This window comes from Sturnira hondurensis, unplaced genomic scaffold, assembly GCF_014824575.4.
Source record: "Sturnira hondurensis isolate 20B ecotype Veracruz unplaced genomic scaffold, ASM1482457v3 Scaffold0003693, whole genome shotgun sequence".
Taxonomy (NCBI): Eukaryota; Metazoa; Chordata; class Mammalia; order Chiroptera; family Phyllostomidae; genus Sturnira; species Sturnira hondurensis.
The window spans coordinates 5,772,625-5,782,339 of record NW_028076324.1 but is presented as its reverse complement, the minus strand read 5'-3'; positions in this window follow the sequence as shown (position 1 = coordinate 5,782,339).

The following is a 9,715-nucleotide window of genomic DNA, read 5'->3' as shown; positions in this document are numbered from 1 at the left end:
CATGAAAAGAAGGATTCCACCAAGCTACCAAGATTGCCACAAGTAGTTCAGATAGCGTGGCTGCCAGCAGGAGGGGGCGGAGGCGCACGCAGAGGCGTGGTTAAGCCGAGCTTGCTCGTTCAGCAACACTGGCCAGTGCTTTCAAAGCCCAGTGTGGGACTGGAGGAGGAACAGAAAGGGCCTAATCACGAGGGAAGGAAGGAGATATTTACCAAGTGTCTACCTCCTAATCTTATTTAGGTTAGATTTAATATTTACCACACAGAAAGGTGGGTACAGTTTCCATGTTATTCAAAAAGATACCACGTCTCAGAGAAGCTGCCTTACATAACCACTTTCATTAGGCTTAGCAGTAGTAGACCCAGGAGTCAAGTTCAGTTGCATTTGTCCTGAATATCCATGGACGTTCCATAGCAAATATGGCATGTCTCCAAGGGGAGGAGTGGTCCTTACCTTTGAGGAGCTTATGGTCTAATAGGGAAGGTCATTTTGGCTTATAAAAATATATAATGATTGATTAGAAAATAAATACAGAATAATTGAGATTTCAGTACACTTTATAAACAGGTAAGGTTTAGCCTATTAAATTTTGCTTCCTACTTTTTTCCCCCTACATTCTAAAAAAAAAATCACTTCAGTGTTTGTATTTCTTCTATTTTCTCTACCTAGGACACTAAGTCAACCTCATCACATGTATTAAAGTTCTGTCACGGACATTCTCACTTTTGGGTCACCAGAATCTGAACCTCTAACATTTGGGACATTCTCACCTCACAAGTTCTAATGGGTGCTGCCCACTAGAATCATTTCGATGATTCAGAAGGTCGCAGCTCTGGGCAGCTGGTGGCTGGCAGCTTCATCACAACAACGTGCCTGTCATACATTACATCTCATGCAGAGATTTTTGTGAAACATCAAGTCACTTGGTGCCCTGGGACTTCTGGCTTTTCCCCAAACTAAAATCACCTTTGAAAGGAAAGAGATTTCAGACTATCAGTGAGAAACAGGAAAATACAATGGGGCAGCTGATGGCAATTGGGAGAACTGTGTGAGGTCCCCAGGTGCCTACTCTGAAGGGGACTGAGACATCATTGTCATATGTACAGTGTTTCTTGTATCTTCTTCAATAAATGTCTCTATTTTTCATATTACATGGCACATACATTCTGGACAGACCTCGTATACAATGGGGAAGGACAATCTCTTCAATAAATGATGTTGGGGAAACTAGAGAACTACATGCAAAGGAATGAAACTGGGCCACCAACCTGCACCACACACAAAATTAACTCAGAGCTAATTAAAAACTTGAACACAAAACCTGCAACCATAAAATTCCTACAAGAAAATGTGGATGGTAATCTCCTTGACATAGGTCTTGGCAATGATCTTTTGAATCTGATACCAACACAAAAAGCAATGAGAGCAAAAAAAAAAACAAAAACAAGTAGAACTACATGAAACTCAAAAGTTTCTATACAGCATAGGAAACCATAAACAAAATGAAAAGGCAACCTACTAGAGAAAATATTTGTAAATCAAAAATCTAATAAGGGGCTAATAGTGTTCAAAATATAGAAAGAACTCATACAATTCAGTGGTTAAAAAAGAAAAACAAACAATCCAATTTAAATATGGGCATTTTCCCAAAGAAGCCATAAAGATGACCAGCAGATAAATGAAGAGATGCTTTGTGTCACTAATGATCAGGGAAACACAAATAAAATCCGTGATGCGGATCTCGTCACGCCAACCAGAACGGCTATTATCAGAAAGACTAAAAATAACAAGGGCTGCTGAGGACGTAGAAAAAAGGGGACCCTTGTGCACCATTGGTGGGAAAGCAAATTGGGGCAACCACGATGAAAAACAGGGTGGAGCGTCCTCAAACAATTAAAAACAGAACTCCCATACATACGATCTAGCAATTTCAGTTCTGGGTGTTTATCTGAAGAAACTGAAAACACTAATTCAAAAAGATGTATCTACCCCACGGTTTTTGCGGCATTATTTACAATAGCCAAGATACGGAACAACCCAAGTGCCCACGGACGGATAATGGCCAAAGGAGATGTGCTATATGTATACATGGGGACGGTATTTGGCCGTAGAAAAGAATGAAATCTTGCCATTTGCTGCAATGTGGATGAACCACAAGGGCATTATGTTAAATAAAATAAGTCACACAGAGAAAGACAAATACCTTATGATCTCTCTTATATGTGGAATGAATATATATATATAAAGCTAAGGTAATAGATACAGAGAACTTATTAGTGATTGCCAGAGGTAGTGGTAGGAGAAATAAGTGAAGTGCTCTTCTTGGCTTTTTAGATTAAATAAATAAAATAAAATAATAAAAAATATTAAAAGACAAGTGGGTAATTGTTTATCAAGGATCTGACAATATCTACCACAGTCTACCCATGAGACCAGCCATCGGTTCAAGTTTGGCATCTTAGACCTAAATTGTCTTCACCACATTATAGTTCCAGTGACCTATAAACTAGAACACACATTACTTAGTTCATCCAGCTGAATTCACTCAATAAACAGTGATAAGGAAGGAGGACGATCAGTGCGTCAGCACCTCTCAGCAAAGAGGAGACTGGAAACCCAGGGCCGACACCAGCCCACCACACGTAATGCCTCCACTGAAGACGGAGTACACACTCCACGTCCCAGAGGAGTGAGTTCCTTGGTTGGCTGACCCAGTAATCCCTGCTTCTGCTCTTACAATGATCCTCTTTTTTCGCTGGCCTCTGTGATCCCTTCTCCTGGCTGATGGGAGAGACTTTCTTGTCCACTGCTCTCCACAGCATCCCCGGAGGGGGCACTGAGGCAGATGGCCTTCCTGGAGGTGCGTGGCTTTCACGGCGTTTTTAGTGACACGAGTGTTTTTACTAGGTGTTAAGTAATTCTACCATGTACCTTCTTGCACAAGTCTTTCTGTGGATCTCAGAAAACACTTACCACCCAACAGGTTGGAAGAGATTAAAGAAAACTTTGATGACATCCTGCGTCGGCAAAGCCACGCAGGCAGACCTTGTCGTGTACCCGCTGATGGGGCATAAATTGGAGCTGTTTCCACAGAGGGCGACTTGACTAAACATGTTACTCACATACACTTATGAGTAATTTGGAGATATATATATAGATGCCTGTCTATATATAGCTGGCTATTTATATAGACATTACTCATGTAATACCTTTTGACAAGTTCCACTTCCAGGAATTTGTCATACAAATGCATTCATAAACACAGTATGACATTTCTACAAGATTATTCATTGCAGCTGTGTTTCTGAAGCACAAAATTGGAAGCCACCTAAATGACAATAAAGGATGGTTAAATAAAGTATGGTACACCCATACAATGACATCCTATACAGCTATAAAAAAAAGAATGAGAAAAGTCTAATTTTAGGTATGTGAAAGACATAGTTGCATTTTCAGAACAGGTGCAGACAATGAATGGAAGATAATGTCACTTGTGTCAGAAAGTAAGTCACATCTCTAGAAGGACACACACGAAACAGGGCTAACGAGGGCTGCCAGTGGGGCGGGGACTGGGCGGCTGTAAGCACGGGTGGGAGTAAGGCTCTTCACCACGTATCCATTCTCTCGTATTTGATCATATGACCTATCTAGAGATTGTAATTGGAGGCTTGGTAGAATAATGTTTATACAGCATTATTCATTGTTAACAAAAGATGGAAATTACCCAAATGTCTAAATAAGTGAATAAACAGAATGTGGTATACACATACAATAGAATATTACTCAGCCTTAAAAAAGGAAGGAAATTCTGACACAGGCCAACGTGGATGAACCTCGAAGACACTGTGCTAAGTGAAATAAGCAGCCATAAGAGGCTGAATCAGTAGGATTCCACTTATGTGAGGTACCCAGAGAAGTCAAATTCGTAGAGACAGAAAATAGAATGGGATTCCCAGGGGCTGGGAGGAGGAGGGGTGGGGAATTGTTACTTACTGAGTAAGGAGTTTCAGTCCGGGAAGATGCAAGAGCTCTAAAAACAATTGGTGGTAATGGTTATAAAACAGTGTGAATGTCCCTGATACAATGGAACTACACACTTAAAAATGGCTAAAACCACTAATTTTATGTATACTTTACCACATTAAAATCTTTGTAACCTGGTAGGTCATACTAAAAGCCATTGAATCTTCATACTTTAATTAGTGAATTGTATGGTTTGTAAATTGTATCTCAATAAAGTCATTTCTTAAACTCAGAGCCTCCCTATGTATTTGCTTCTGAGCAACCCCACATGTCCCCCAGCTCTGCTTGCAGGGGGCCCTGCGGCCGTGCCTCCCCAGGAGCAGCAAGAGCCCCCAGCACACACATCTTGTGTCCTAGGTGTCATTCTCCAATGACTGAAACCAGGGTTCCTCAGAGAAACGAAGCGCTCTAAAACTGAGGCAAGAAAAACATACGATGAGCCCAGCATATCTTGTAGTGACAGAAAGTAAAAAAGTATTCAGACATCAAGAGAAAACAGGCCTGTCAAAGGGACACAAGAGACAAGCAGAAAGAATGCCAAAAGGCCAAAGCTGGAACAGTTTGAGCAATGAGGGAAACAACACACTTTCGGATTATAACCTAAACTAAATCATTTCATAAGTAAATAAATGGGGGAGAAGAAGCAAATCTTCCTTATAGAAAAATTCCACATAATGTATGCTGATGATCCCGTCTAGAAGGTGAAGTCTAATCCACCACTCGCACCTTTGGCCCTCCCGGCACTGAGTATGGACTGGATTTATGACATGATTCCAAAGGTCAGAGTGAGGAAACAGAGAGAGGAAATTAACCCGAGACTGGGGAAATGTGGCAAATACTGCCTTGATCAGGGTTAGTATCACCAGTGATAGGTCACCTTGATGTCATGTACCCTCTGATATGATGCTATGAGAAGAATGCTTCGTCTCCCTGGTGTTCTTCCCCAAACCCTATGACCCAGCCTGGTCCTAGGGAAAACATCAGATGAATCAAACTGAGAGGCATTTTGCAAAATCCCTAGCCAAGACTCCTCAAAACTGTCATGGTGATGAAAAACGAAGAGAGACTCTTACAGACCTTCCATAGACTGAATGTTTACACTGCCCCAAACTCATACACTGAAATCCAAACCCCCGAGGTGATGGCATTAGAAGGTAGGACCTTTGGGGGGGGGCGGTTGACTGGGGCATAAGACTGGAACTGTTAAGATTAGTGCCCCTTATAAAAGGGAACCCAGAGGTCTCCCTGATCCCTTCCATCATGTGAGGGCGCGGCCAGAAGACAGCGATCTGTGAATCAGAAAGCAGGCTCTTAACCAGACACAGAATCTGCCGGCGCCTTGATCTCGGACTTCCAGCCTCCAGAACTATGAGAATAAATTTGTTGTTTATAAGCCCCCCCATCCTGGTCTATGATATTCTGTTATAGCAACGCAAACAGACTAAGACAAGATCAGAGGAAGCTAAGGAGACAAGACAACTAAATGCAATGTGATATTAGTTGCATTTTATCTTGGAACTGAAAAGGGGTATTAATCTTAAAACTAATGAGATCTGGTTAATGTCTTGAGTTTATTTAGTAGTAATGAGCCAACGCCGGCTTCCTGGTTTTGGCAAATGCACCATTGTTCTGGAAGGTGTTAACGAAGCGGGGAACTGGGTGAAGGCTAAGCAGAAACTCTGTACTAGCTTGGCAATTTTTCTGTGAGCCTGAAAGTACTCCAAAATAAAAAGATTATTTAAAACAATTAATTGAACCAATTGAATAACTAATAAACAATTAGCTATTTTCAGAAACAAAGTGTGTCCGAATAACCTAATTTGAAAATGGAAGTCCCCAGATACTCACACAACTCATCCCTTCATCTCCTTCAGGTCTCTGCTAAAACATCGCCCCATCAAGGAGTCTTTCCTCAACCGCCCTATTTAAAGGAGCGAGCCCTACCTCACATGGCTACCTCCACCTGCTTCGGTTTTTCTCCCTGACACTCATCACCACCTAATACCCTATATACCCTTATTGCTTTGTTATCTTCCTTTCCCCATTCTCTAGCCAGGTTCTTTCATGAGGACAGGAAATTTTGTTCACTGCTGAGTCCTCGGCACCTAGATGGGTACCTATTGTACATGTAGCACTCAATAAACACTTTTCAAATGAGTGAATAGATGAATACCATCTTATTTAAAGTCATTTAATTGGGTTTTCTATTACTTGCAGACAAAAGTATCCTAATATACATGTACAGCGTGGTTCAAGTTAATGGAGAACCTGAGCCGCCCAATACAGCCAGGACCACCGAACCCACTCAAGAATGAGGCACCTACTGAGGTTCTGGCTGATGACAACTAATGCAGATCCCAGCTTCTGGGGTCCTCGACGTTATGGATGGGACAAGACAAATTCACACCGACTACCGAGTCCTGTAGAGGGAAGGGGACAGCACGGCTTCTCTCTCAAGAGGAGGAAAAGCCCCGGAGCACCTCGGCCACCCTCTCAATAGGAGAGCACCCGGACCCTTGCCTTGACAAGCCTTTATTGGATTCAATTTGCACGGGAATACAGGGTGTATAGGTAAAGCTCATCAATCATGGTCAGGCAGAAATGATTAAACAATAGATAACATTCGAAGAACTCTGAGGGCTTATTCTGAGTCAGGGCCAGATAGTTAAAGGGCCATGAAACTTTGGGGAACAAACTCACTTCATGCTTGGACCCTTACCATTTAAATGGAGGGTATTAGCAAAGCAGGTTTCGTAGGATTTTATGCATTCCCTCTTAGTCTTGATCACCCCAGGAAAACCACCTTTTCTAGCACAGGGTCACACCCACCTCCAGAATTGTTTCAGGCTTAAGTCAGGCAGGGGAAGTAAAGCAGCCAAAAGATTAGGAGACTTCTTGCAGAGAGAATGAGGACTCAGGCTATGTCAAAGCCAAGGGACAAGGGTCCATCACCCCATTTTTCTACAGCTTCCCAAGTCCTCTCCTGAGGGCCCCTTCATGACCCTGCCTATCTTAGGTTGCCTCCCCCTGAGGAATCTTACCTGTCATTGGCTAACCAGTCATCCGCCTGGGGCCAAGCAGGGTGAAGTAAAAGGGGGCAGAGGCGGCGCCCCCTACCAGGAAGATAAGCTTTGTCTCCTAAGTGGCTCATGGTCCCAAGGTCCTTTACTCAGCCTTAGCCATGGGGGGTTACAGCTTTTTAAACCAGGCAGGGCGGTTCCCAACAGACAATGAGAACAAGAAATGGGGGTCTATAGAAGAAAAGTCCTAGTTATTAACCACACTTTTATGAGAAGTTGAGAGAGAAGAATTGCAACCTCACGTCGTATCTTCTTTCCTGATGTGTCAAATAACCATTTATGTATTTTGACTACTTTTACCCCTGGTGTCCTTCTCCTTTGTCCTCAACACTGCATATAGGATGTATCATTATGCGGTCAAAGAATGACTCTTGTCCCCAAATCCTATAGTGGAACTGGATGTGGTGATTGACGAGGCTTTGGGTCATCACCCCTCTTTAGGGGAGGGATGGGTGCATTCCCACTGTGCTGTGCTGCGCTGTGCGAGCCTGGCGCACTTCCGTTGGCATTTGGAAATGTGGGTATGGGAAGAAGGGTGCATGTGTGTGACGTTAGACAATCAAATGGTGGGCCCTCATGGATATTTTTCTGTCTCGTTAGTCACACGGCATTTGAACTACCTACCTTTATAGTTAACACATGTTGTATGCTTACCGTGTGCCAGGCACTGTTTCAACTGCTTTCCCTGTATTGACTGATAGACTCACAGTTATCTGACAACCCGGTACTACTGCTCTTCTTTTACATGTGAGGAAGCAGAGCCTTGGGATGTTGTATAATTTAACCAAAGTCATACAGTTGGTAAGTTACAGACCTTGAATTTATACCCTAAGAGTTTGGCCCCGGAGTCTACGCTCTTAACTACTGTCCCCACTGTCTTCACTGCGTTGATTCTGTCTAGGAAATTCCCCATCTGTGGTTTCTGGGGGGAGGTGAAACCCAACCACCACTTTCGAAGCACTGAGAAAATTCCAACTCACTTGCCCAGGCGCCCCTGCGTGTCGCTCACGGGCACAAAATCCAGCCTCCAACAACGTGAAGCACACGGCCCAGATTAGTAAGCAGTTATGCAAAGAAGAGAAAACCAAGGAGAGTTCTGTCCAGAGTCAGTGACGTGGCACCAGGACTGAGCTCCTGAATCACACATCTGCCACACTACTGCTCTGTTCAAAGTCAACGTAGCCAGCAGCACCACCTACGTATGCAGTGTTTGGTGGTGACATCAGCAGAAACAGTCACAGGTGAAAAGACCCAGGTCTGCAGCAGAAATTTTGATCGTGACTCCTGGTTACACAGCTCCCAAACCTAGTTTTCCAAGGCCCCACCCAGTGCTACCCAATCTCTTCTTTTTATAAATTTTAGAATGATTATTATCTTATTATTGAGTGTAAATTTGCTTTCCTTTTCATCAAGCTATAATTGTATACAGCATTGTATTAGGTTTAGGTATACAATATAATGATTTAATATATATATTGCAAAATGATCAACACAATAAACTTAGTTAATATTCATCACCTCACGTGGTTCCATTTTTTTCTGTAATGGGAACTTTTAATACCTACTTCCTTAGAACTTTCAAATACACAATAGAGTTTTATTAACTCCAGTCACCATTCAGTACATTACATCCCCATGACTTACATATCTTATTACTAGGAGTTTGTACCTTTTAACCACCTTTACCCTACCCAGACCCCTGCCTCTGGAAATCACCAATCTGTTCTCTATAAGTTGGGCTTTTTTTTCAGAATCCACATGCAAGTGAGATCATAGAATGTTTGTCTTGCTCTTTCTGACATCCTTCACTTGGCATAATGCCCTCAAGGTATATCCACATTGTTGCAAATGGCAGAACTTCCTTATTTTCTTATGACTGAATAATATTACATTTTATATATATGAGGTCTGTCTAGAAAAAGTTCAACCACTGTTAATATAACTAGAATGGTTTGCATGACATTGATGTAACCTGGCAGCCAAGGGGAGTGGACTGGAATGCACCTATATAAACATTGCCAACTTCACTGTACTAGTCAGTGGGCGCGGTAGACACTGTTGAGTGAGCATGTGTATGGTGTGGCCATTGCATTCAAAATGACTGAGCAAATATACCAACAAATTTTGTGTTAAGCTTGAACATTCCTCTGTGGAAACTATTTTGTTGATTCAGAAGACCACAGCTATGGGCAACTGGCGATTGGCAGCTTCGTCACGACAAGGCACCCACTCATGCAGCGTGTCTCATGCACAGTGTTTTTTGGTGAAGCATCAAATCATCTAGGTGACTCAGTCTCCACACTGCCCAGATTTGGCAACCTGCAACTTCTGGCTTTTCCCAAAACTCAAATCACCTTTGAAAGGAAAGAGATTTCAGACCATTGATGAGATTCAGGAAAATACAACAGAGCAACTGATGGTGATTCAGAGAACTGTGTTTGGTCCCAAGGTGCCTACTCTGAAGGGGAATGAAGTCTCATTGTCCTATGTACAGTGTTGTATCTTCTTCAGCAAATATCTCTATTTTTCTTACTACATGGCTGGGTACCTTCTGGACAGACTGTGTGTGTGTGTGTGTGTGTGTGTGTGTGTGGTATGCATGTGTATATATG